This window comes from Phyllobates terribilis, unplaced genomic scaffold (assembly GCF_046119375.1).
Source record: "Phyllobates terribilis strain yellow unplaced genomic scaffold, ASM4611937v1 Scaffold_2__4_contigs__length_985480577, whole genome shotgun sequence".
Taxonomy (NCBI): domain Eukaryota; kingdom Metazoa; phylum Chordata; class Amphibia; order Anura; family Dendrobatidae; genus Phyllobates; species Phyllobates terribilis.
Genome location: NW_027362762.1, coordinates 737,765,934 through 737,793,931, shown reverse-complemented (window position 1 = coordinate 737,793,931; position 27,998 = coordinate 737,765,934). Strand labels below are relative to the sequence as shown.

At 42.0% G+C, this 27,998-nt stretch overlaps 1 protein-coding gene across 1 annotated transcript in view; it reads left to right on the top strand.

Annotated features, from left to right (window-relative positions):
* The first annotated feature begins 5,074 nt into the window (after window positions 1-5,074).
* ADORA1 (adenosine A1 receptor) overlaps window positions 5,075-27,998 on the top strand; it is a 176,252-nt gene continuing 153,328 nt past the window's right edge. The window contains exon 1 of the mRNA XM_073667215.1: window positions 5,075-5,372. The gene's annotated coding sequence lies outside the window, so the exon portion shown is untranslated. The remainder of the gene's footprint in view (window positions 5,373-27,998) is intronic.

Sequence of the window (27,998 nt, the reverse complement as noted above, 5' to 3'; positions counted from 1 at the left end):
CTCAAGATGTACCAAACTGTAGATTTTGCCACTCCTAATATTGTAGCAATTTATCGGATGGGTTTTTTCTGTTTTTGCAGCTTAAGGATGGCTTGTTTCACCTGCATGGAGAGCTCCTTTGACCGCATGTTTACTTCACAGCAAAACCTTCCAAATGCAAGCACCACACCTCAAATCAACTCCAGGCCTTTTATCTGTTTAATTGAGAATTACATAACGAAGGGATTGCCCACACCTGTCCATGAAATAGCCTTGGAGTCAATTGTCCAATTACTTTTGGTCCCTTTAAAAACAGGGTGGCACATGTTAATGAGCGGAAACTCCTAAACCCTTCATCCAATTTTAATGTGGATACCCTCAAATGAAAGCTGAAAGTCTGAACTTCAACTGCATCTGAATTGTTTTGTTTAAAATTCATTGTGGTAATGTCTAGAACCAAAATTAGAAAAATGTTGTCTCTGTCCAAATATATATTTGGGGTTCCCTACTGTGACGAGTATCCCCCACCCACCTTTAGTTTTTGAATTGATTGTTTTCATAGGAGTGGATCAAATATATAAAAATGTGTTTTTGATATTGTAAGTGGTTTTTGGTATTGTGTTTACAGGTTGGGTCGCAGTGGAGGAGGTGGTGGGGGGGTCCTTGGAGTTGGTATTAAAAATTGGTTGGGGGAGGAATCAGATGGAGGGTTCCCCACAGGATGGAATTAATAATGGCTGATCTGGCAGTTAATGGGGCTCTGGACGGTGGTGGACCCTGGGAATCGGCAGTTGCCGTTAATTTACCACTGACAGTGGTGTGGTGCCCTCGAGCTTGGGTTTTACAGCTGAGGGTAAAGAAAGTTCTAATTTAAATAATTGGTGAAGGTGTGTCAGATTTTTTGGTAGCTCCAAGGACCTCCCTCTGTTTTTTCCGGGTAATGTACAATAGTTATTGTTATTGTATTATTTGTTAAATAAATGGCCGCTGTGGCCAATTTTATCCAAAAGAATATGTCTACTGTATATGTTTGTTAAGGAAATGGGGAGTTAGGGGTATAGCAAAATAGTGTTAAGTGGAAGGAGAAGGAGTTTAGAACGAATCAGCCATACCATGTCATGCTTCTGAGTGCTGAATGCCCACTTTAAAAATGAATGCCCCTTGAGTTCCCCTTAAACCAAAAGCTGAAAGTATTACTGCCACGTTAAAAAGGAATGAGGCTCCTCGAGTGCCCCTCCAAAAGTAAAAATACCATCTTTTTGCTACCCCCTACAAAGATATCAGTTTATTCTCACCAAATCCAAGCAGATAGGTCCTGTTCTCCCATCACACAGTGTGGGGTGACATGGGTGGCAGTGGCATCATTGCATCACCTGTGCCAAACCTGTGACATCTTATAGGTCATCGTAAGCCTACAAAAGCCAGCGGCTTACAGGACGAACATTGATGATGCAGGAATACTATGTCTCTCCGCTCCAACATAGGACCCATCTGTATCAGTGTTATGTTGATGCCGATATAGTTAAAAGTGGTGCTCATCCTGATATCTGGGGTCAGAGGTCCACATTTTCGGTAGTAGCGATGGCATTTCCTAGGTGTACGAAATAAAAAAAAATAGGTATTACTTTCTTTTTTTCTCTCTAAATTTTGTGCCACTAAGAATTTTGTGCTGAGGGCAATCGCCCCTGTAGCCTTCCCCCATGCTACACCACTGATTGCATATATAGGACATATCATCAATAAGATCTAATCAGTTATTTGTGAGTACACTCATGATATAAACCCTAAAGGCAAGTGAGTGGCTCCAATATCAGCTCTACATTGTGTCATTTTCAGCTAGACCTCTGGGGTCTACTGATGGGTCAGAGCCTAAGCCCACTGGGCCAAATCTGGTACTCTGGTGGGCAGTCTAACCCTGGGTAGATTCCTAACAATGTTACACAACTTGACAGATTTCCTATTCAAGACCCCAGGAAAGCTGAGTTACAGTGCATATGATAATTATAGTTTATAAATTAATTATTAAAAAGGGAGGAGTACCCTGTTATTGGACTGGGCACAGAGAACCTCTGAAAACACCTCAATTATAATTGCAGCCAACTTATCTCTTTAATTACTAATTCATATGAATTATACTTGTTCAACGTCTGATAGAATTAAGGCTTTATGTCACAATACGTAGATTTAATTAGCTGCTCAGCATCTGCAATTTTCATGTGCCAATAATTAAAGGAGTGAGCGTAGGTCTTGAATCTGCCCTAAAGGTATGAGATTTATATAACATGCATCGCTGAATGAGAAATTGCCGGAATCTGTGTAGTATTACATTACATACTTGTATGTAACGAGGATGAGAAAAAAAGCACAAATCCATCAACTTCAACATTTTTAAATAGTTATTGCCATCTTAAAGGTGATGGCATATTGCTTTTAAAATTGGACCACTGGGATCCCCACCGACCCTAAAGAATGAAGGGGCTGCAGTCCTGGTGTAGAATTATAGCCAGGTGGAACACTGTTTGGGGTAAAACTTAGAACGGGACTCCCAGGATCAAGTGGGAGTCCCAAAAGATGATCCCCACATCAATCCAAAAGTGATGGCATGTCCTATCAATGGGAAAATGGAAATTCCAATGTTATGCCTTGTTCTAGATCCAGGCATCATATCACAATTGTATAATTTTAGCAGGTTGGATTTTTCAAGTTATTTGTCTTTTATCCTTAAGAGCGTCATCCTTGATTAAGATTCATTTTAGCACTGGTACTTTAGGGCCATGTACAGATTGATCAGTGGATGAAATCTTTACATGTGGCCATAGCAAATGGGGAAAACTACCACACCATAAAGGGAACTAAATTTTAATGGAACTAAATAATAAAATGAATCTATTTGAATTAGCATATCAGTAAAAAAAACTCCACTCTTAAAGATTTTTTATTTTTGTAATCTAAAACAGTGAGAAATCTTATGTAATTTCTTAATATATCTTTGTAGAGGTCGAAGCTCTGGTACAGAACTGCACTCCCTTTCATATACACATACATTTAACACATAAAATGCTGGATACCTACACCAACCACTAGAGGGAGCATAGGAGCTGCACACTGCAATACATTGAGCTCAATGATAAGACAGCCAGCTGTTAGCTACTCTACTCCCTCTAGTGGCAGCTGCAGGTAGCCAGTTTGCCATCCTTTTAATCTTTAAAATTCTTTATGTATCATAAAAACTGAGCACTAGAAATATAAACTAGAAAATATATCAGAATAGACTTTTTGGACCTAAAAATATAATGATGATAAAAGGCTGAGATTCACTTGCATTACAGACAACCCCTATAACAGTTCTTGGGTTTGCTGGTCTCTGATATACAACTGGTTAAAAAGATAACATGTAAAACCAAATATGTGTGGAGCATTCTCCTGTTTCCATTAACTCCATACTGTGCTGTATGCTGTGTGAGGCTGCCAGCTTAGCAACACTAATAGACAGTCAATGAGGCAGAAAGCTAAAGCAAGGTTTCTATGGCCAGAGACACTTGAGAGTTTTCAGACCATCACAGACATTTTCTTTTTCAATAACAGGACTTAAGAATTTTCTTAAATTAAAATATATATATTTTTCTAATACAAATAAATAATCCTTGGTAGATGTCACTTTCCAAGAGTTGAACCTACATGGATATTTCCATAAATTGGAAAAATTTGTCACAGTGCCTGTCTGAGAGCCACAAGCCAATTACCTGGACTTCCTAATGAGGCAAACACATTTGCGTTTCCCACAGGTGCTGCATTCAATTTTACGCTATTTTTTTTCAGAAATATCTCAATTAAGGCAAAAGTGTTCTGGGTTATTGGAGTGGACCAGTAAAACAACGCAGATTGGAGCCTGCAGACGGGGCTATGAAAAGTCTCCCGAGTTTCATCCAGAAAACGCTGACAATTTTTTTCTAATTTTCCTCAGATTTTCATCCTTGTGCCATCCATGTGTCCATTTTTTACGTCTGTATGACGTCTGTATGTGATCCGTTTTCATATATCTACAGTAAAAAATGGACATGATCAAATACAGTTTCCTAAGTTTATAATTGAAATGTATCCGAAAAATCGGCTGCTATTCTGATGGTCCGTGAGGGATCTGATTTTTTTTCTCACACCCATGGACTTCTCATCTGAGACTCAGACTAATGCCACATTCACACGTTCAGTATTTGGTCAGTATTTTACCTCAGTATCTGTAAGCCAAAACCAGGAGTGGGTGATAAATACAGAAGTGGTGACGTGTTTCTATTATACTTTTCCTCTGATTGTTCCACTCCTGGTTTTGGTTTACAAATACTGATGTAAAATACTGACCAAATACATAACCTGTAAGTGTGGCCAAAAGTAGTACACAGACATTCAGACCAAGATAAAAATTGTTCATCTGAAAAGCCCTTCTGAATAACATGAGTCAGTGTGCTGTCTGATTAAAATTGGGCTAGCGCATGTCTGATTTATACGCTCTTCTGCATGATCCCTATAAGAAAGTGACTCTATTAGCCATCCTTGACTTTTTTAACCCCTTTTTAATAAAGAAACACTTCGTTAATACGCAGCGTAACGTCTGCCAGACAATGCAGAAATCTTAGTGTCTGCGGATGATGTTGCAGTACTTGGCATAAAACTATATAATAACTATACCATAACAAAAGCATAGCAAACATCCAGGACACTAATTCTGCATGCTATCGAATGGACAGTAAAGCTGGAGATAAGTTATCCGGCCTTTAACATAGGACGCTTATGAAAAATTAATTCCCCAGTGCTACATTTAGATTATTATATTGCTGCAGTGTGCAATTTTCATAAGCATAATGCAGCACAGCAGATTTATGTCCACAATCACTATATTAATTTGGTGTTAGATTTCTGTACATGTGCCAAGACTACAGCAAAAGAATTGCAACTATACACATGATAGCATATCCTGAACCTGTGCTGGGTGTATTCAATGCACAGCAAGGTAATGGGTTAAAAGAAAAAAAATAAATAACCATGCCAATGATATGTGAATCCACTCCCTCCTGGTTTGTGCAGGTTAAACCCCCCTGTCTTGCAGGATACTATCCCTTTAAGCAAATCTCTGGAGACTAGTACAGGGATCATGTGATTACTGATTGATTGCAACACTGTTAGAAGCTAGTAAAAAGCAGCAATAGCAGAGTAAGCAGAGGTACAGGCAGGAGAGGAATGTGTGCATTTTGGATGACACCCTACACTGCAGTGTGTATTGGACTGGGGGAGACACTGCAGCACCTCTTCAAGGGCAGCAGGAGGGATGCTCTGCGCTGGGAATAATGCACAGCATGCAAGGTATTGAGGATGAGCTGCTGGATTCTCATACAGACATGGTGAGTAGTGAATGGTGGAGTGTATGGAGGGGATTTCAGAGCTGCAGCAGCTGTATGTGTCTGTGTAGACCATCACCGAAGTGTTCACCTTACATGACAAGCCATCTTTTGTCTTTCCCTGTACCAGATGTGCCCTGTCCATAGCAATAATCATCTCATTCACACAGCAGGACTGTGTAATAGGCTGATGTCAATGACAGACTTGTATTAATGTTTGGTATTCTGGGCATATAGTTACTTCTGCATTGTACATATTGATACATAAATCGTAAACACTTCTAAATAAAATCCATGTGCCAATGGAGAGGAGAAGGCAGGTGTAGTGGTGCCAGCACTGGCTGAATGGAGGCAATGATGACCCCTGCTGACTGCATAGGACACATGTGTGAACCATGCGATAATATAGTCATATATATAGTTAGTGATAGCAGTGAGGTGGCAGAATGTGACAGCACAAGATAACTCACTGTTCTCACTTCTGTTTATGGGGATTAGAAGCCAAGCTAGGGTCAATGACATCACCACAACCTGTATACACACTATACATGCAAAGCTGCCACATAGGGAGAAAATAAATCTATAACCAGAATAAAAAGCCATAAAGGATCTTTCTAATATATATATATATAATCATATTCCTGTTTGTAATTCTTGACGCTCATTCTCATTAGTACACAACAGACGTGGCTTTGTGCCTTATTATCCTCTATGGTCCTTTGTGTTAAATGTCCTTTGGCTTTTTTGTTTGTATTGTAGAAATTGCAGCCAAATATCAATGGATAATGACACGTTTCATGACGATATTGCAGATAGGAAGGGGCACTGTCTTCCAATTATCTACAATGTCATTTGTGTATGTGCGTTATAGACCTGAAGGAAATAAAATAACACATGCATCAATGCAGGCATGTATGTAAAAACTGTCACTTAGTCCTTCTGTGCACAGTATCCCTCCTATAGGACAATTAAACAATTCAGTGGGCACTATTAAACTGTCAGGAGTATGACATTTCTGGGATTGTTTTCTAGAATCCTAATCTGAAAATATAGATTACACATACTGGTCAAAGTAATCTAGATGTAATGTGTATAATTTACAACCCATCCACTCCCTTGTAATCTGTAAATGGGATCGGTTATTATAGTATTATGGATATTCCAGGTATTCTGGAGTAAAATAGGATGACATGGACTGTATTCATTATAGAGGGATTTTTGTATTAAATTCAATCCCTTTCAGGCAACTAGAATGACTCTGCTCACAAACACCTTTGCAAATCAGTCTTCACAATAACTGCACTGAAAATGCAGAATTTCCCTGATCCATGAGCCTCGGTCACAGTATTGCACATACGTCATTCAATCATGATTACACTTGTGTAACATATACTTTTCTAGAAGTTAAACAGGAACAGCCTATTGACGAATTTGTCTTGGTGGTCAGATAGTAATTAGCATCTAGCAGTAGACAAGCTCTCACAAACCTTGAAGACCGAGAGCACATTGATTGCTTTGGATGCTTAAACCTCAGTAAAAATGGGAAAGTTAATGAGTATAGAATTATATAGGAGTATGCTGATAAACCGTGTGAATTGGCAGGAATAGTGTGCATTTCTGGACTGATAGTGCTAATTGGTGGGGATTATCTGGAGGGTTCAGGCGGCAAAGTTACAGGTGTCTATTTCTGACTTCATTCTTGCCTACAAGAATGTTCTTACTGCAAGAATATTGTATTAATTTCATGTTACATGTGTCTTGTATGTTTCTGCCTTTCCTTCCTCTCAAATTCAGACCTGTGTGTCACTGTCATTCATCCATTCCGCCTCATCTCCTCTGACCCGTCTGTTACCTTCTCTTTTTGACACTCCTTTATGTAACAGATCTCTCTATGATTGAACTGGGCAATCCATTTCAGTGGAGAACCTCAATTACTTTGATTATTGTTGCCTTGTTCTGGGATTCATTTGTTTCTAAGTCATGTATAGTCTTTTCTTCTAGACTGTAAATTCCATGATTGATGAGGTGGTCTACAACAGAATGGTTATATGTAGTCAAAGATCTTACATTGTAACATTTTCAATCACTTTAAGTCACTTTGAGGCATCATTCGCGTAGCATGTCCCCATGATGTATAATTTAGGTCTGGGCATTCCTGCACTTTTTCTGAAGTCATCAACAGAGAAATCCCATGCAACCACTCTCTATTTTAATAGATACTTCAGGCTCTTATTTTCTCCCTATCCATCTCCCAACTCTATCATTGTAGAGGTCCCAAGTCAGTCTGTAGACCTTTAGCCCCGCCAACTGACAGGAGCAGACTTTAATTAACTGCCCTCCGTCATACCCACTGCTTCTGACCACAAGATGCTGCCAGTTGTTCATATTAAACTCCAAACCCAGTGGAACTTGGTTGGAACCACTATATTATCTGCCACAAATGATCTGTGACCTCATCCAGCCCGTTACAACCATACATAATCTACATCACAGCCCATTACCCACATGAAACAAAAATCTGCTCTAATAGAAAGGTTATATAAGATACAGTGTGAACTCTACAGAGTGGATAACTGGCCACCATACTGTCTGGCATAGTTCACACAAGGTGTCATGTTACCTAAGGGTCAGTACACAAATTACCAGAAGGGCCATCATGAACACAACATAATTCAAAATGGCCGGTTACTTCACTGGTCTGATGCAACAATATAATTTAAAGACATGCTTTCTTGTAAAAGGGTTGTGGTTAAACTCAACCAAGAGCCAGTGCCAGTGTCCTTGGAAATATGCTTCTGGGGCATAACTTTTGAGTTGATTTCTTTTGCTAAGTAGAACAGTTCTCATTGACTTGCTATTTCAGGAGTCCTGCTTTTAAAGTTTACATAGAAATGATATTTAGTAGAGAATAAAGAATCATCTGAAATTTGAATTTGTCAGCCTCGCTGAATTTTCCCCAAAAATGTAATTTGTGGCAAATAAATTCGTAATGAATCCAAATACGGCAAAGCCTCTAATTGCCATGGGAATAAGTGTATAACACTCTGAGATCTTTTAGAAGTTTATTGAACCCTTTTTAAGCCCTTTAACCCCTTCACCCAGTGTCATTTTTCATGTTCGTTTTTTACTCCCCATAACTTTTTTTTTTTTATATTTCTGTCAATATAGCCATATGAGGGCTTGTTTATTGGGGGATGAGTTGGACTTTTGAATGGTATAATTGATTTTACCATATAGTGTACTGGAAAACGGGAAAAAAATTAAAAGTGTGGCAAAATTGCAATTTCCACAATTGTTTTTTTTTTTTTACCGTGTTCACTTTATGGTAAAATTGACCTGGCAATATGATTCTCCAAGTTAGTATGAGTATGCAGATACCAAACATGTATAGTTTATTTTTTATTTAAGTGGTAAAAATTATTTTCGAAATTTGTCCGAAAAAAATATTTTGCTTTTATCACCATTTTCTGAGACCCGCAATGTTATCATTTTTCGGGAATCTGGAGCTGGGTGATGGCTTTTTTTTTTTGTGCACTTAGATGATGTTTTTATTGATACCATTTTGTTGTAGATACAATGTTTTTATCGCCTTTTATTGCAATGTTGCGGCGACCAAAAAAACGTAATTCTGGCATGTTGATCTTTTTTTCTCGTTACGCTTACCGATCGGATTAATTTTTCATATTTTGATAGATCGTGAATTTCTTAACACAGCGATAATAAAATATGTGTATTTTTTTTTAGTAGTTTTATTTACAATGGGACAAAAGGGGGGTGATTCAAACTTTTGGGATATTATTTTTTTTTTTACTTTATTTAATAGTCCCCTTAGGAGACTTGAAGCTGCGATCGTCTGATTGCCTGTGCTATACATAGGAGTGCTTTAGCACGAGCCAGTACTCACAGGAGTATTGTAATGACAGGCACGGGGGTCTTCAAAAGACCCCCAGCTGTCATGACAACCCATTGTCTCCCCGTGATCACCTCATGGGGGGGCCAGTGGGACCATGGAATGACACGCGCCCCGCCGGCACCTGTTAAATTGACAGAGATTGACAGTAGGATTTAACAGGTTAACAGCTGAGGGCAGAGCACCACTTTACCTGAGGCTATTAAAGGCACATGACATCTGATTAAATCAGCTGTCATGTACAGGGAAAGATGCAGGCTCAGTGTCGGAGCCCACATCAAAGTAAGGGACACAAAATATGACGTAATTATACGTCCTATGTCGTGAAGGGGTTAGTGCAAAAATTGTCAAATAAATTCTTCAAATGACCACTACCTATCTGGATAGGGGAAAACAGATCATAACCAGTGGTAACCAATAGCCGCTTGTACAGGTCTAATTTTGCACTATTACCACTATGAATTGTGCATACAAATATATATTTGATTTTATTATTTTTACAACATAACACTTTGTAAGGAAGACAGTTATGTTTAATTTTTCTAGATTATGAAGATTTTTTTATTTTTTATTTTAAATATGGCTTGCTCTTGTCACAACCAGCAATCATACATTTTCTTTGACAGACAAGCCTTGGTTTCAGGATTTTTGTTTAGCAACAAAATTAGGAAATGGTAGTATTAAATTGCCCTCCATATTTGCAGTATGTGAAGAATTAAAAAAAAAAGATACTTGAATCTTTGCATTATTATTCCCAAACTGAGACTGACACTTCCATATTCAATGTACTTCAACACTGCTGTAGTATACCCCAATCAGATTAGGCATTTTTCCATCCCTATGTGGAATGAGCTGTGCGCTCTGACCTATATCCCTAGGCTGTAAAATCTTAAAATGGCATTCCTTGGCCGGCCTTCATCTTTTATAGTCCATGTGATAGTCGACCATGACTAGCTGCCCTATACCATATAATAGCTGCAATGTATTATGGGGAAACCTGTGCTGCCGCGCCTGAAGTTATTAACTCGCCCTCTGAATTATTAGCATTGTGTGAAATGGTTCATTTTTTTTTGCGATCCTATCAAATTGCAAAGTGTTTGAATTTGTGGCTACCTGCAAATTTGGGGAAATTCAGCTCTAAGTTGATCCACGAAGGATCAGTTCACTCACTTCTAACATGGAGGGTTTTTTAAAGGGATTCTGTCAGAAAGATTCCACCCCCAAAATTATTTATATGTGTGTATGTAGCTCTTTCAAAAACAAATATAGCAATATCTTTACATGGTCAGTCCGATCCCCTATTACTGATAAATCGTTGTTTGATTTGATATGGAAATGAGCCTAGAGAACTATTTGTAGATCGGAAGCCTCTGTCACGCCAGCTCTATTACCCACCTAGCACCACCTCCGCTTGTTTGACTGACTGCTCTTTTTGTCTGAAGTCACACAGCATTAAGGCTTTCAGTCAAGCAACAGAAGGTGGGGAATAGAATTGGAGTTACAGTGGCTTCAGATCTACCATAGTTCGTCAGACCCATTTGAATATACCTTCTGTAACGTACATAGAGATTTTCTAATGTATCCACCTCAAGTACAGATATATGTAGGGATGAGTGAATCTTTTAGAAATTCAAATTTGCCAAATTTCACAGCACATTTGATTTGCAACTGATTGATTTGCCATGAATCAAAAGTATTCCAAAGCCTCCATGTACCCTAAAAAGACATGGATAACATAGTGGCACTCCTATAGCACGCTTTCTTTCAATCAAATACATATTCTCTTTTCCTCACTCAATAATCTTCTTCACGACTGGGCTGTCACACACACTCTGTACAGTTCTATAGATTTCTGTCCGTATCTCAATGTCTAAGCTGTGAGCTATCATTGCCCCTCACTATCCAGATTCACCACAAAATGCCTGCTGCATTCCCTGCCTCTGCTTTTATGCTGCTTATGATAGTCCCTCCTGATTGTCTGTACTATAACATGTGATGTGATAGCTGCAAGGCATTATGGGTACACTAACCCAGCTGTGCCCAAGGTCACGTGAGTCATTTTAGGCGATTCATGCAAATGCAAAGCTTACATTATTCTAATTCCCTGGTTTTGGAAGATTCCTAAAAAAATGTAAAATTAATTTGATTTGCATTGTATCGATTCACTCATCTCTAGTGTTGAGCGAGCATGCTCGACACTGCTCGGTACTCGCCCGAGCATCACGCTACTCGGGATGTTCGGCGAGCACTGAGCATTTCCGGGTTACTCGGGCGGGAGCTCGTGTCTCCGCCCTGCATGTTTGGCGCTCTTTACAGAGCCAATGAACATGCAGGGATTGCCAGCCAGTCACTGTAATGCTGCAGCCATGTTTGTGGGCATTACAGTGATTGGCTGGCTGCACTGCATCACCTCGAGTATTTAAAACCGGGCGCCGCCATCTTGGACACAGTTGCTCCGGATTAGACAGTGTAGGGACAGCGCTGCTGAACTAGGGAGAGATTTTTCCTGCGAAATAGTTAGTGTAGGGTCTGTAAAGGCTGCCAGAACAAACAGTCCTTCTCAGGACTAATATCCATCCCAGATATCAGGCAGGCAGGCTGTATAGGAGACGCAGTGGTTATACCAGCAAACGCTGCATTACAGTCCTGTGTGCTCCTGTTTCTGAAATTGCTGGACTTAGCTCCAGGTCTCGGGGGCCAGTAAAAATCCTTTTTTTCATCTAAATCCCCTTTTTTTTTTTTTCCTCCTTCACACTGTACAAATGCCCGTCTTATTAACCTATTGGTGTCCCCGCCCCCCTCCCCCTCAAAAATATTTTTCAGACACAAATATATCTGTTGAAAAGAGTCTGGTATAGGCCACAGAAACAGAAGTGTGGTTTTGCAGTTCCACGGTAAAAAATCTCTATTATCCTGCTTTTCGCATTTTTTGCCTTAAAAAAAAAAACAGTAGTGTTTCCTGACTGTTCTGACACCAAAATATATCTGTTGAAAATAGTCTGTTGTAGGCCCGACAAATCCCAGTGTGGTTTTGCAGTTCCACGGGTCAAATCTCTGTAGTATCCAGTTTTGGGCCTTTTGTATCTAAAGAAAAAAAACAGTTTGAGTGTGTCGCTCACTGTTCAGCCACAAATATATATATTTAAAATTTTATGGTATACCCCAGTAAACAATAACTGTGGTTTTGCCATTCCACGGTAAAAAATCTCTATTATTCAGGTTTTGGTATTTTTTCCGCAAAGAAAAACAGTAATAGTTTATCCCTGATTGTTCAGATTGTTTAAAAGAGTTCGGTGTAGGCCAGAGAAATAGAACTGTGGTTTTCCTCTTCCACGGTTCTAATCTCCTTTTTATTACCCTTTTTCCATTGATAGTGTGAGTGTAAGCTATTTTACTTCCTTTACAATGGGCAAGGCGCGTGGCAAGGGACGTGGAAGTGGACGTTCTGGTGATGGTGCGTGCAGAGGACAGGGCCGTGGCCAAGGTGAAAATGTGCCACAACCAACAGCCACATCTTCTCGCTCCCACTTCTTGACCGAATTACTAGGGAAGCACAGAACAACACCAGTATTGCGAACTGACCAGTGTGAACAGGTTATTAATTGGATAGCAGATAATACTTCCAGTTACCTGAGCACCACCACCTCCAGTCTCTTTCACACGGTCAAATGTTAGTAGCCGTGAGTCTCGACCGCATACTCCTCCTCACCCTGATGCTCGTCCTCCCACCATGCCGAGTGTCGTCAGACAGCAACTGATCCCACACTTGGACACTCTGAAGAGCTATTCAATGGTCCATTTCCATATTTGTGCCCCTCGCCTGCTCCGCTTGAAGTGGTGGAAGAGGAGATCCCATGTAGCGATGCTCAAATATTTGAACAGCCACGGCCACAGGAAGTCGACGCTGGCAATTTGTCACAAGAGGTGGACGATGACGAGACACAATTGCCAGGAAGTGAGGAGGAGGATCGTGGTGCGCAAGTGGAAGAGGAGGAGGTGGTGGATGATCTAGTAACTGACCCAACGTGGCAGGAGGACATGCAGAGTGAGGCCAGCAGCACACAGGAGGAGGGAGGCAGAGTACCCCAACAGGCAGGAAGAAGCAGTGTGGTGGCCGCACACAGAAGGCAGGCAACAGTTCCCCTTAACACCAACACGAGGGATGTTGCCAGTACAAGCGGTAGGTCTTCCAGAGTCTGGAATTTTTTTAAAGACTCTGCTGATAACCCCAAAAAGGCCATTTGTACCACCTGCCATGCCAGCATCAGCAGGGGTGACAAAACTACCATCCTGACCACCACCAGCATGATGAGGCACATGGCAGCAAAGCACCCGACTTTGTGGGGTGAACCCCAGGGTCCACGACCAGTGTCAGCGGGAGTCACCACTGCTTCTTCCGCTGTTGCGCGTGCAATAGAACCCCCTGTTGTGTGTGCAAGGCAATCCCCTGTCCATACTGCATGTAAAGATGCCCCCTTCTCTCAGTCTTCACTTGTTATGGCAGTCTCTCAAGAAACAGCATCAACGTCCACGTCCAACCGCAGCGTTCAATTGTCCATATCCCAGACCTTTGAACGAAAGCGGAAATTCGCAGCTAACGCCCCACAGGCCACAGTCCTAAATTCGCACATTTCACGACTGCTTGCATTGGAAATGCTGCCTTTTAGGCTGGTGGAGAATGAATCCTTCCGCAACCTTATGGCGGTGGCCGTCCCTCGGTACTCTGTCCCCAGCCGACACTATTTTGCCCGGTGTGCCATCCCCGCACTACACAAGCACGTGTCCCAAAACATCTGCCGTGCCCTCAACAACGCAGTTACTGGGAGAGTCCACCTGACAACGGACACGTGGACAATTGCATGTGGCCAGGGACGGTACATCTACCTACCGGCACACTGAGTAAACATAGTGGAAGCCGGGACCCAGTGGACCTTGGGACGGAACACATCCTCCCCACACTGAGGATTGCGGGGCCCTATGTCGGTCAGAGTTTCCCCCACAGTGTACAGCTCCTGTGCATCCTCCTCCTCCTCCTCCTCCTCCTCCTCATGTTCAGCCTCCATCTCAGATATCAACACATCAGTTACAAGCTGGAAGCACTGCAGTACTGCCTCCGCCAAGCGGCAACAGGCTGTGCTGAAACTCATAAGCTTAGGTGAGAAACCTCACACTGCTTGTGAGTTGTGGACAGCTGTGAAAGAGCAGGCAGATCTGTGGCTGAGACCGCTGAACCTACATCCAGGCATGGCCGTAACCTGGTGGCGGCTCTGAGGCGAGGCGAGATCACACACGTACCATGCCTGGCTCATGTGCTTAACCTCGTGGTTCAGCGGTTTCTTAAATCGTACCCCGAGTTGCCAGATCTGCTCGTGAAAGTACGCCGCCTGTCAGCTCATTTTCGCAAGTAGCCTACAGCTTCCGCCGCCCTTGCTGTGTTGCAGCAGCGTTTGCAGATTCTGGCACACCGACTGCTGTGTGATGTCCCCACATGTTGGAACTCTACCCTCCACATATTGCTAAGGATTTGTGAGCAGAAGAGAGCAGTTGTGGCGTACCAGCTGCAACAAGGCTGTCGATATTCAGGTCCGACTCCACACATATGACCTCAGGAGTGGACCTGGATGTCTGACATATGTACCATCCTGACAAACTTTGAGGAGGCCACCAAGATGGTGAGTGGCGATGATGCCATCATTAGTGTCAGCATCCCACTTGTCTGTCTTTTGCAATGCTCTCTGCAGAGAATTAAAGAGGAGGCATTGCAGCCAGAGTATGATGAGATGGATCAAGAAGCTGTAGCGGGCGATTACACACAGCCCAGCCTCCTCTCATCCCAACGTGCATTGGGGGACAATGAGGGAGAGGAGGAGGAGGAGGAGGAGGAAGAACAGGAGCTGGTATCATGCACTGTAGACGATAGTACCTCTACAATTGTCATACCGTCGGTTCAGCGTGGGTGGCCTGAGGACAGGGGGGAGGAGGAGGAGGAGGAGAGCATGGTCAGTCGTCATCTTGGTGAGGACACGGAAATCTTGCCCGTTACCATTCTGGCACGCATGGCTGACTTTATATTACGCTGCCTTAACCGTGACCCTCGCGTTGTCAAAATGTTGGGTGACAGTCATTACTGGTTGGTGACACTTGTAGACCCCTGCTACAAGGAGAACTTTCACTCTCTTATTCCTGAGGTGAAGAGGTCTACAAAAATGAGGCAGTACCAGAAGGCCCTTGCTGCAGAACTGTTAAAAAAATTCCCATCTGAACACGCTAGCGGCAGAGGTCACAGTTCGTTGCCCTACCAAGGCGTACATACGAGAGAGACGCAACTCCAATCCAGCAGAGGCAGGGGAACACTGTCAACGTCCTGGGACAGTTTTCTCAGACCCTCCCTTCGGACAGACCCTGAGGCACGGGGTACTCTCACAAGGAGTGGAAAGTTTCAAAAGATGGTGAGGGAGTACCTTGCCGACCGTACCAGCGTCCTCTGTGCCTTTTAATTATTGTGCATCCAAGCTGGACACTTGGAATGAACTCACTCTGTATGCCTTGGAGGTCCTGGCCTGCCCTGCCGCTAGCGTGTTATCGGAGCGTGTTTTTAGTGCCGCTGGGGGAATTATAACTGATAAGCGCACTCGCCTGTCAACGCTGACAAGCTGACCCTTATCAAAATGAACAAGGGCTGGATTGGGCCAGACTTCTCATCAAAACCAAATGACAGCAGAGTAACATAAAGTCAAATCCACTGTGTTATTTCGGGAGTGTATTCACATGCACCGCTTCACACCCACACATGGGTATACGCTTCCTCATTTCGGCTGTTTTATGTTCTTCTCCTTATCCTCCGCCTCCACAACCACTATACCACCAGGGTGACAGTGGTCCGTGTTGCCATTATTGAACATTCCTCCATCCTGATTTTTGTCAGCTTTTGCTTGGAAGGCATAAGCAAAGACTGTGGGAGAACCACTCCCCAATAATGGGAATAATATTTTTAAGATGCTGTACTGCATGGCTCTTCCAAGGGGGCATTAAAAGCGTCTTGTTATACCACTCTGACCTCCACGTCTCTTGTAAGGGGTATTAAAAGTGTATTGTTATACCACTCTGACCTCCACGTCTCTTGTAAGGGGCATTAAAAGCGTCTTGTTAAGCTACTGGGACCTCCACGACTCTTCGAACGGGCATTGTATTTCCTCATAATTTTTGGAAGCTTTAGCTTGGAAGGCATAAGCAAATACTATGGGAGACCCACTCCCCAATAATGGGAATAATGTTTGTAATATGCTGTACTGCATGGCTCTTGTAAGGGGCATTGCAAGTTGCTCCATCCTAATTTTTGGAAGCTTTTGCTTGGAAGGCATAAGCAAATACTATGGGAGACCCACTCCCCAATAATGGGACTTATGTTTGTAATATACTGTACTGCATGGCTCTTGTAAGGGGCATTGCAAGTTGCTCCGTCCTAATTTTTGGAAGCTTTTGCTTGGAAGGCATAAGCAAATACTATGGGAGACCCACTCCCCAATAATGGGACTTATGTTTGTAATAAGCTGTACTGTATGGCTCTTGTACGGGGCATTAAAAGCGTCTTGTTAAGCTACTGTGACCTCCATGTCTCTTCCACGGGGCATTGATATTGTCTTTTGATTCCACTGCGACCTCCACCACTCTTCCAAGGGGCATTAAAACCATCTTGTTAAGCTACTGTGACCTCGACAGCTCTTCCAAGGGGCATTGAAATGTTGCTTTTAATTACCGCTAATCTCCACAACTCTTCCAACGGGCATTGCATTTCCTCCTAATTTTAGTCAGCTTTTGCTTTTAAATGCAAAGGCGAAAACTAAGGGAGACACACTCCCCAATAATGGGTATAAGGTTTTTAGTACGCTGTAATCCACATCTGTTTCAAGGGGCATTGCAGTTCCTCATAATTTTTGGAAAGCCTTCCATTCACTGCTTAGGCCAACAGTGCACAGGAGATCCAGTTGCTATAAATAAAAAAAAGGTTTATTTAAGGCCCTCTGACCTCCATGTCATTTCCAAGGGGCATTGGAGTGCCTCAAAATTTTTGGTAGGCATTGTACTCACTGTATGCCCTATAGCTGTGTAGCCGAACCGCTCCTTTTGTTACAGAAACATATCCTACAAGACATATGTGGTTGACTGGCCTGATATTGATGTGAATGGTCCCTGTTCCTCCTGCTCTTTCTCCTTTGCCACTACCTCATCCATCATTTATCACCTGAAGCTTTGTTTTAACGGGAGTCATAGAACTGGGATAGTAGCAGGAAAACATCCAGCAATCCTCGGAGGAGGTAGGATATGCACCAAAACGCTGACCACCTCAGGCCTAGCCGCTACTACATACATGCGCTTGCATTCCAAGAAAACAAAGCAGATGCTAACTTCTATCATCCTCATCATTCTCCTCACCTTGGCACTCTCAACTCCCCTGATGGTGAAGCCAGGGCCCACCGGAGGAGTCTGGTTCTCTGGTGGGCTCGTCCAATGCTGCCCTAAAGCAGGCCAGTCTAAGAAAAGTGTGTGGGGATGTTCCACGGAGATATCGGGGTGGCTGGGGACCGTTTATGGACACCCGGCCACCCTCAGGCGGCTGGGGACTGTGTGTGGACACCCGGCCGCCCCCTGGCGGCTGGGGACCGAGCATGGACACCCAGCCGCCGGGCGGCTGGGGACTGAGTATGGATAAAAGGGCCGCCGACGTAGCCATGACATGGTGGCCGGCTTCTGCCTCCACATGCCTAAAAGGCCCAATTTCAAGTGCAAGCAAGCTAGCAGTATGGTATTGCAGCCTGGGGGTGGGTCGGTGGCAGGTTGCACACTTACGCTTGCATTTCAACAAAACAAAGCAGATGCTAACTTCTATCATCATCATGCTCCTCACCTTGGCACAAACAACTCCCCTGATGGAGAAGCCAGGGCCCACCGGAGGAGTCTGGTTCTCTGGTGGGCTCGTCCAATGCTGCCCTAAAGTAGGCCGGGCTAGGAAAAGTCTGTGTGGATGTTCCGCGGAGAAATTGGGGCGGCTGGGGATCGTTTATGGACACCTGGCTGCCCCCAGGCGACTGGGGACCGAGTGTGGACACCCGGCCGCCCCCTGGTGGCTGGGGACCGTGTGTGGACACCCGGCCGCCCCCTGGCGGCTGGGGACCTAGCGTGGACACACGGCCGCCAGGCGGCTGGGGACTGAGTATGGATACCTCGCTGCCGAAGCAGCCATGAGGTAGTGGCCAGCTTCGGCCTCCTCAAAACTAAAAGGCCCCATTTCAAATGCAAGCTAGCAGTATGGTATTGCAGCCTGGGGGTGGGTGGGTTGTTGGCTGCATATTTGCGCTTGCATTGCAAGGAATGGGGGAGGTACAATTGAACACTGCCCTGGGACAAGGACTTGCACGGGGATAGTTGCAAGTCTGCATCTTCTGATGCGTCAAGGATCACTTCTGATGGGCACATTTTTAGGCAGTGACCTGTGAGTTAGAGCTGCTGCCAGGAGTCTTCCCCATGCTGTCCCCATGTCTTTTCAGCACTGTGTCACACAGCACATGGCCAGATAAGGTTGTAAAATGTTAAAATGACATTTCCCGGTGAATGCATTTGTCACAGTTGAAAGCAATACAAAGTGCAAAAACGCATAAAAAATGCTACTTGTGAACATAGCCCAAGGTGTGGAGGAGTATTTTTGTTTTTGGTTATTTATTTTACCTTATACACAAGTCTTTACCCTGGAAAAGAAATTCCTTAACATATTTCACAGGAAAAAAGTTTCACTTTCGTTTTTGAACGTTTTATTATGAGCCTGTAAAAGTGGCTTAATACCTCTGAACAAGTTGTTGACAACAGTGACCTGGGGGTCAGAAATGCTTCCTGGGGCGACCCCCATGCTGTCCCCATGTCATTTGAGCACTGTCACTATCGTTTTGGGCACTTTTTAGGCTTTCTACAGACTGCCGGGGGTGCCGCCGCAAAAATGCTCTGGTCTCCCATAGACTAACATTGGGCTCGTTGCTCGGGTCGAGCACCCGAGTATCACGGCGAGCTCGGGCCGAGCTTTGAGCACCCGAGCATTTTAGTGCTCACTCAACACTACTCATCTCATATATAAAATAATAATTTTAAGACCCCCCCACAGACTGTAGATTGCTTTTGACAGATCTCCAAAAGTCTATGCAAGAAAAAAGTATGAACGATACCTAACACTTTTCAAAACATACAAATATTTCCCACCCTGAACCACCACCAATGCCTTGTACTGGAAGGTAATTAAAAAAAATAACAGGAGAAAAAAAAATTAACCCCTTTACACCCCCCAAGCCTGTTTTCACCTTCATGGCCAGGCCAAATTTTACAATTCTGACCAGCGTCCCTTTATGTGGTAATAACTCTGAACATTTCAATGGATCCTACTAATTCTCGGACTGTTTTTTGTGACGTATTGTACTTTATGTTAGTGGTAAAACCTGTTTGATATAACTTGCGTTTATTTGTGGAAAAATCTAAAATTTGTCAAAAATTTATCTATTTTCAAACTTTTAATTTTTATGCCCTTAACCCCTTAAGCCCCGAGGGTGGTTTGCACGTTAATGACCAGGCCAATTTTTACAATTCTGACCACTGTCAATTTATGAGGTAATTACTCTGGAACGCTTCAACGGATCCCCCTAATTCTGAGATTGTTTTTTCGTGACATATTGTACTTCATGATTGTGGTAAAATTTCTTCGATATCACTTGCGTTTATTTGTGAAAAAAATGGAAATTTGGTGAAAATTTTGAAAAAATTTTCAATTTTCAAAATTTGAATTTTTATGCCCTTAAATCAGCGAGATATGTCACACAAAAGAGTTAATAAATAACATTTCCCACATGTCTACTTTACATCAGCACAATTTTGGAACGCGTATTAGTACATCAGATGTTGTTAAGGGGTTAAACCAGAGAGTAATGTCACTCAAAATAATTAATAAATAACATTTCCCACATGTCTAATTTACATCAGCACAATTTTTGAAACATAATTTTTTTTTTATTGGACGTCAGAAGGATTAAAAGTTGGCTAGCGTCTCATTTTCCAACAAAATTTACAAAAGCATTTTTAGGGACTACATCACATTTGAAATGACTTAGGGGGAAGGTAATACCAAAATTGACACCAATATAAAAAATGCACTCCGCATTTTCCTCAAAACCACATTCAAGAGGTTTATTTACCCTTCAGATATTGCACAGGAACTCAAGCAATGTGGAAGGAAAAAATGAACATTTAACTTTTTTCAAAAATGTTTTACTTTAGCCCCAAATTTTTTACTTTTACAAGGGTAACATGAGAAAATGAACCCCAAAATATGTTGCGCAATTTCTCCTGAGTACACCCATACCCAAAATGTGGAGGAAAACTACTGTTTTGGTGCAAGGCTCGGAAGGGAAGGAGCGCCATTTCTTTTTGAATGCAAAATTTACTGAAATCATTAGCGAACGCCATGTTGCATTTGGAGAGCCACTGGTGTACATAAACAGGGGAAACCCCACATAAGTAACCCCATTTTGAAAATTAGACCCCTCAAGGAATGTCTCTAGATGTGTGGTGAGAACCTTGAACCCCCAGGGTGCTTCACAGAAGTTTATAACATAGAGCCATGAAAATAAAGAAAAACTAATTTTTCCCACAATGTTATTTTAGACCCAATTTTTTTATTTTGACAAGGGTAACAGGAGAAAATGGACTACAAAATATGTTGTTCAATGTCTCCGGAGTACACCAATACTCCATATGTGGGGGAAAACTACTGTTTGGGCGCATGGCAGGGTTCAGAAAGGAATGAGTGACATTTTGGAAAGCAAAATTTGAATGGATGGTCTGCGGGTGTCATGACGCGTTTGGAGAGCCCCTGATGTACTTAAACAGTAGAAACCCATCAAAAGTGACCCCATTTTAGAAACTAAACCCCTCAATGAATTTATCTAGAGGTGTGGATATATATATATACAGTACAGACAAAGTTTGGACATACCTTCTCATTTAAAGATTTTTCTGTATTTTCATGACTATGAAAATTGTACATTCACACTGAAGGCATCAAAACTATGAATTAACACATGTGGAATTATATACTTAACAAAAAAGTGTGAAACAACTGAAAATATGTCTTATATTCTAGGTTCTTCAAAGTAGCCACCTTTTGCTTTGATGACTGCTTTGCATACTCTTGGCATTCTCTTGATGAGCTTCAAGAGGTAGTCACCGGAAATGGTTTTCACTTCACAGGTGTGCCCTGTCAGGTTTAATAAGTGGGATTTCTTGCCATATAAATGGGGTTGGGACCATCAGTTGTGTTGTGCAGAAGTCTGGTGGATGCACAGCTGATAGTCCTACTGAATAGACTGTTAGCTGCTTTTTTCTTGCCATAATACAAATTCTAAGTAAAGAAAAACGAGTGGCCATCATTACTTTAAGAAATGAAGGTCAGTCAGTCCGAAAAATTGGGAAAACTTTGAAAGTGTCCCCAAGTGCAGTTGCAAAAACCATCAAGCGCTACAAAGAAACTGGCTCACATGAGGACTGCCCCAGGAAAGGAAGACCAAGAGTCACCTCTGCTTCTGAGGATAAGTTTATCCGAGTCACCAGCCTCAGAAATCGCAGGTTAACAGCAGCTCAGATTAGAGACCAGGTCAATGCCACACAGAGTTCTAGCAGCAGACACATTTCTACAACAACTGTTAAGAGGAGACTTTGTGCAACAGGCCTTCATAGTAAAATGGCTGCTAGGAAACTACTGCTAAGGACAGGCAACAAGCAGAAGAGACTTGTTTGGGCTAAAGAACACAAGGAATGGACATTAGACCAGTGGAAATCTGTGCTTTGGTCTGATGAGTCCAAATTTGAGATCTTTGATTCCAACCACCGTGTCTTTGTGCGATGCAGAAAAGGTGAACGGATGGACTCTACATTCCTGGTTCCCACCGTGAAGCATGCAGGAGGAGGTGTGATGGTGTGGGGGTGCTTTGCTGGTGACACTGTTGGGGATTTATTCAAAATTGAAGGCATACTGAACCAGCATGGCTACCACAGCATCTTGCAGCGGCATGCTATTCCATCCGGTTTGCATTTAGTTGGACCATCATTTATTTTTCAACAGGACAATGACCCCAAACACACCTCCAGGCTGTGTAAGAAAAAATTGGTCAAAATTGTGGACCTTCCTCAAGCATATTTTGGACCGAAACGTTGCCACATGGGCTATTAAACCTTATCACTTTATTCTACTCTGTTGGCTGCCTCCATTTTTGCATGGATATCTAAAGGACTGGTATGTACCTGGGGGCCTTTTTTTGCACCAAAAACATAATTTTTCTGCTGTTTCCTATTTTCTGATTATATATATATATATATATATAGTAGATCACTCACTCGACTGCGCACGGGGGTAAAAACAGGTACGCCATCTCTTTAAATCTTTGGTTGATTTATTGAAGTGCTGCATGAACCAACCTTTATTCCATAAAAATAAACATAGCTCGCTGGGCAAAACAGGAAAACAAAGTAAAACTGGTAACACATAGAACACAGTCCTTGGAGTAACAGGGATTCACCTGCTGAGAATTCAGCAACTCCACATGGTTCAAACACAAGCTCCCTTCTGGAGCTTACTTCTCCAGACATTGAACTCTGAATGCCTCAGCTGGCCAAGTATTTAAACCTCCCCAAGACCACACCCTGGGGAGGAGATATGGAGATCAACCTCCCACCCGCTCTATGGTTGTTCTCATAAAAACACACCCTTTGGAAATGGAGACTTAACCCCTCCTGTGCTCTACATGAAAATTCAAATCTTGGAGTGCTAGGAACCACCTAGTTACCCGGGCATTGTTCCCCTTCCTTTCCCTCATCCATCTCAGGGGTGCATGGTTTTGGCCTAACTGACGCCCATAGCCTCAGGGAAAGATATCTCCCCTCCACCACTTAACCAGTGACTTTGTCACAATACATAATATATATATATATATATATATATATATACATCCGCCCTCCACTGTCACCTCCGACCTCCCTCATTGCTGCTGAGGACTTTGCCACACACTTCAAAAACAAGATTGATCAAACAAGGCAAGCCTTCATTGTCTGACCACCACAACGCCTTTGTTTTCGAGACCATTACCCTTCCCCCATAGCCTCCCTCTCCAACATCACTGAAGGAGAGCTTACCCGCCTCCTCTCCAAATCACACCTCACCACTTGTGCACTTGACTCCATCCCATCCCACCTCCTCCCCAACCTCACCCCCACACTCCTCCCATCCCTAACCCATCTCTTCAACCTATCACTAAATTCTGGTACTTTCCCCTCTGCTTTCTAACATTCCACAATCACTCCTATCCTCAAAAGCCATCCCTCGCACCAACCACTTTATCCAGCTATCGCCCCATATCGCTGCTCCCGTTTGCCTCCAAATTCCTTGAGCAACATGTTCACGCTGAACTTTCCTCCCATTTCTCATCTAACTCTCTCTTTGACAACCAACAATTTAGGGTGTTAAACTGCCGGGAGCGATGAGGGAAGTATTTTCCAATCATGACATACTGTGTACGTCCAAGGTCAGGAAGGAGCTAATGGGAACTTGTCAGCAGAAAATCACTATTAATCTGCAAATATGGGGTTAATCTGAAGGTTAATAGCATTACTAACCTACCTGGCACCTGCACTTAGCCAAACGCAGCTGGAAGAAAATTAACTTTATTGACTACAGCAGTGTTCTGGTTTCAAGCATGGGGGGCAGTGCCGCTGCAGGTTCAGTCACCGCTCTGAGTATACACAGCAGCAGTTGTAACCACGCCCCCAGCACTGACTGACAGCCAACCAGTGTCAATCAGTGCCAGGGGCGCAGTTACAGTCGCCGCTCTCTTTACTCAGAGCGGTGACTGAAATTGCTCTGACGGCGCCCCTGTGACTGAAACCGGAGCGTTACTGGGGGGAATAATGTTCATCTTCGGCTAAGTGCTGGCGCTGGACAGGTTAGTAACGCTATTAACCTGTAGGTTAACCACATATCTGCAGGTTAATAGCGTTTTTTTTTCTGGGGAGGAGGTTCCCTCAGATGTGATATTCTAAGCGATGATTACTATATAATGGATATAATGTCCAATGAGGTATATATTATTGGTATGGATAGAATGAAACGGTGGTAAATACACATTAAACCGCTTTATTCTCCTTGTCGGGGTTGGTTGCCCCTCACATAATGTGACCCATGTTTTTACCTACTCTTGAACATCATAAATATTATTTTTAACATTTAGATTTTAATACAAAGATTTATATTTAACATGTTGTTCTTGTTCATTAAAGGGGTTGTCAGGTCCAAATTAACAAGTCTGCAATCCCTCTGTGTGACTGCAGACTTATAAATCCCCCCAGTGCATGCACTGTACAGTGCGGGGATAGACCAAAGAGCTATCTAAGGACACCAGGAACAAAAATTGTAGACCTGCACTAAGCTGGGATGGGCTACAGAACAATAGGCCAGCAGCTTGGTGAGAAGGCAACAACTGTTGGTGCAAGTATTAGAAAATAGAAGAAACACAATCTTCCTCAGTCTGTGGCTCCATGCAAGACCTTGTGGAGTAAGGATGACTCTGAGAAAAGTAAGGAATCAGCCCAGAACTACACAGGAGGACCTGGTCAATGACCTGAAGAAAGCTGGGACCACAGTCTCAAACATTACCGTTAGTAACACACTACGCCGTCATGGATTAGTCCTGCAGTATTTGTGTTTCGAGATGAATAAATTCAATCAATTTTTTTTTTTCAATTTGGTGGATCAGGCAAATTTGAATTTCAAAAGATTCGCTCATCTGTACCAGATAGCTATCTAAAGGAGATGCACCAGCTACCCTACCTCCAGAGAAAAAAGCAGCATGTTATGCTGTAATTAGAACATATGGAAAAGTGTGAAATGGGGATCCAATTTACAGCTAAGCACTTTTATAAATATAGGACACACATGCACACTAGCAAAAATAAGATTCTCATATACAGTGACATTTTTGTGATGCACTAGCTCAGACGACCAGATCATTTTTTTTTTTTTTTTTTGGTTCATTCATTCCTAGTTGTAACAACCATACCTTTTCAGTTTTATATAAGGTTCTTTTTTTTTTTTTTTTTTGCAAGGGGAGCTGTAAATTTTTTTTCAAGCGACACTTTGTAAGAGTTACATTTGTCATGTCAAAAACACTATTAACCTTCAGATATGTGACTAATCTGCAGGTTAATAGTGTTCTAAGGCTGTGTATCTGCCGCACTGAAAGCACGACTACTAGAAGGAAATGAACTTTATTCCTCCTGGCAGTCTCGGGCTTTCAGTCATATACTGGTATATTCCTGAGCCAGCTGTCATTCAGTAATAGGTCATGGTTGCAGCCGCCACTCACTATATACTGAGCGGTAATTGAAGCCGCACTGCCCAAGCCTCTACAATTGAAAGCCAGAGGCTGCCATGAGGAATAAAGTTAATTTCCCCCTGGTAGCCATGCTTTCAGTGCAGTGGCTGCGCAGCTTCTGAACACTATTAACTTGCAGATTAACTCCAAATCTGCAAGTTAATAGCTTTTTTGTAACACAAGAGGTTCCCTTAAACTTTTTGGGGGGATTTAATGGAGGAAAAAAACAATTACACAATTTTTGTACGCCGGTTACCAATCCCTATTAACAATTTATTCACTGTATTGTACGAGTTGTTACGATTACATGGATACCAAATATGTCAATGTTGTTTACTGATTTGTTATGTCTACTAAAAATTGTGATTACTGTAAACGCTTTTCATAATCTTTTCATAATTTGTAGAAAAAAAATCTTTTATTTTACTTCTAATATACAGGTATATAGTGATGTATCTCTATGTACCACTGCAATATGTAGGTAAAGAAGAATACCATTTAGGTTTTTAGACCGTAAAAGAAAATCCACCAATGTTCAGCAGTGAAGCCTTTGGCTCATTGCTAATTCTGCCTCCTATGCACGTGGTTGTGAGTTTGACTCCTGGGACAGACCATATTTCAGTATAAGAAAATTATTAGCTATAAATAAAAGTTTAGAGTGGTGCAGGGGGCCCTTCCCCCAACATCCAGATTTAAAGGAGAATCTACAATTGGAGAAAGTGGAAAGATTGCAGTCCCAGTACAGCTGAACTGGCATCATATGCAGTATGTGTGCCCCAGTGAAGTTACAACCAGATGGCAAATATTTCCACAAAATCCCAGTTTACCAATATAACAAACAAATTTAAAGTATATAATTAAATGTGGAAAAAAAACATTTTTTTGTTTTTTTTATCTACCTCAAAAATTACATCAGATGACTGATTTAGAGTCTCAACAACATCTGCAGCTTCAGGGCTATAATAGAATGAAGACGTGAGAGTTATAATAAATATAATGCATTAAAAAATAAAGATAAACTTGCACCTGTACTCCCATAACTTCATGAGAGAGAATTTGACTACAAATGATCTGTATTACCTGTAAACATTTTTAGGGAGGTTTTGGTGACTTTTTATTGCATTTTTCTGGGAGGGAAGCCTGAAAAAAGAAAATTTGACATTCCAATTATTTTTCTATCTTTTAACATATGGGTTAAATATTTTTACATTTTGATAGTACCTTTATGAAATCAAATGTTTATTTAAAAAAAAAACTGGGAAAAGGGAGAGGATTTAAACTTTTAACTGAAAACTTTTCAACTGAAAAAAGGGAAACTTCTTTTTTTTTTTTTTAATTTGTTTTACTTTTTCTCGTCCCCAGTAACTATATAGTTATCCAAGACCTTCCCACAGGGCTCTGACTTTCTTTGAAGATTTCCTAACTACTTTTGCAAAGATGAATCGTTCATCTTCTCTCTCAAACTATGGTGGCAGGAGATCATCTCGGATAACTCAGTGCACCAGGATGACCCTTTGCTTTTATGGGAGACGGAGAAAGGCGGTACTTTGAGGGAAAATTCTGGCATATACATTTTCCCAGAAAAAAAAATGCTTAAAAAATATAGTTAACTCTCCACTGAACTAAAACAAGCCTACACCAAATTCTTACTTGACTCATCCCTCATAAATAAAGAACATTGGTCACAAAAACAAACAGCATTTAATCTCTATGCAGATTTAAGGGAAAAATTTTATCTTTCTAAGTCAGAAACCTACTTCTATAGATTTGGAAATAAGCCAGGACGGATGCTGGCTAATTTAGGTAAAGGAATGAGGAAACCACAAGGAATATTCCAGCTAAGAAACTCTAAAGGAGATATTCATACCAACCCTAAAACAATAAATGAGATCTTAGGCTCTTTTTATAAAGACCTATACAAAAACCCAAAACAAACCCCCTCTTCCACAGTTACACTCCTGGAAAAGGTTAAGCTGCACACCTTCTCAGAGGAACAAAGGTGCATGTTGAATAAACCTATATCCGCTGAGGAGGTCACCAATACAATTAAAAACTTGAGTCTAAACAAAACCCCCGGCCCTGATGGCTATACTAACGAATTCTTTAAATCGCTGGTGGTGGAAGTCTCCCCAATGTTGGTGCCGATCTTTAATAAAATATCTCAAGGTGATCCCATTTTTCCTTCCGCAAACATGGCATACATTAAACTATTATTAAAGCCAGATAAAGACCCTTTGTCCTCCAGTTCTTAGGCCAATTTCTCTC